Below are 1,689 nucleotides of genomic sequence, written 5' to 3'. Positions count from 1 at the left end.
CATCCTCTATGATCACATTGGTCCACACTAACCTAACCAAGTACATGCACTGGAGTATATCTAGTACTCTATGTAGAAATACTTAAAGGTCCGCAATTAAAAATTGACTTGAGTAAATGTAGAAGTATTGTTATCCAGTTATACTAAGGAGACTAAGGGCTGTGTTTTGCGTGTCTTAAGTACCAGGTCTTATTCCCTAACTTGAGTAAACTAAAGACCTGGAGGCGTGGTCAATGCTCTTTGGCCACTCAAGATAGCCAAATGTTTAGTTTAGTTTACTCAAGTTAGGGAATAAGACCTGGTACTTAAGACACGCAAAATACAGCCCTAAGACTGTTAACAAGGGGAGTTGGCCAGGGTATAGGAGCACTCTTAATGCTAATGCTAATGTTAAAGTATTGGATATATTTAAAGCGGGGGGGGTGTGACGGTTCCCTATATTGTGTGTTATTACTCTTAGGTTGTCTGGTTTAGGTATATGTCGTGTTTACTGTTTGCCCTATAGTAACCTCTGTTCTTTGTATCCAATTGGGGAGCAGAGCTAGACATGATGATCAGCCTAAGTGGCTCGCACCTGGGCCCGGGTGTCGACGCCCTATAAAGGCCTGCTTCCCCAGATCTGTTCTTTTCATTTGCCTCCTGCACTCCTCCATGCACACTTCTCAACATTTCTGTTAATACATACAACACGCACACACATACATCTCACTCATGCATACACGCACTACACCCCTGACTACTGATCTCCACACTTAATCTGTTCAATCATGATTTATTCCTTTCCAATTTACTTATTTTTGTTTAGTTAATAAATTCTATTTCTTTGGTCAACTCGACGTCTCCCCTGTTTTTTTGTTGTGTATCTTGGCACCCCCTAGGCCAGGTACATAACGAAATATAAGTACTCTAAGTACAAGAGTAAAAAGTACTCATTATGCAGAATGTCCCATTTAACACGTTTTCAAATGTACACAAATCTTTTGAAAATAGCAGATCTACAACAAGCTCACAAAAAGTCGCATCGCATCGCATTTGAGATTATATATATCGGCTATTTCCAAATGCCCAAAATTAAGTGGCTATTAAATGTATGTTTTGTAATAACCAACCATCTGCAATGTATGTTTTGTAATAACCAACCATCTGCAAAGTAACTAGTAACTATACAGTATAAACTTTGCAAATAATTGTAGTGGAGTGAAAGTACAATATTTGCCTCGGCGATATAGTGGAGTCGAAATTAAGTATAGAAAGTATTGAAAAATAAATGAATAATAGAAATAAAATAAAAACATCGTACTTGAGTAAAATGTAGCCTACTATAGTGACTTTATACACTCATGTAAGAGAAATATATTATTAACCCATTCTGACCGCGGGAACCCATTTTGGTGTCAGCATCATGTTAATGCTTTAGCTATTCAAAAATAGCAGATCTACAAGCTCATAGCGCGCCACCGAGTGGCGCGCTACGAGCTTGTAGGTCTGCTATTTTTTGAAAAATCGAAGAGCGACTGACATTTTTAGAATCTGATCTCGGGTCAGAATGGGTTAATCAGACCAGTGTGTTGTCCAGTGGAAACCTCGTATGAATCTGATCTCAGGTCAGAATGCGTTAAACATATTATTGGACAGTGTGCATCCATGCACACTTTACACAGCACCTGCGGCATGGAATGAGTGCACCTG

The sequence above is a fragment of the Protomyctophum bolini genome (assembly GCF_963924005.1).
Source record: "Protomyctophum bolini genome assembly, chromosome: 4".
NCBI lineage: Eukaryota > Metazoa > Chordata > Actinopteri > Myctophiformes > Myctophidae > Protomyctophum > Protomyctophum bolini.
This window is presented reverse-complemented; position numbering follows the sequence as displayed.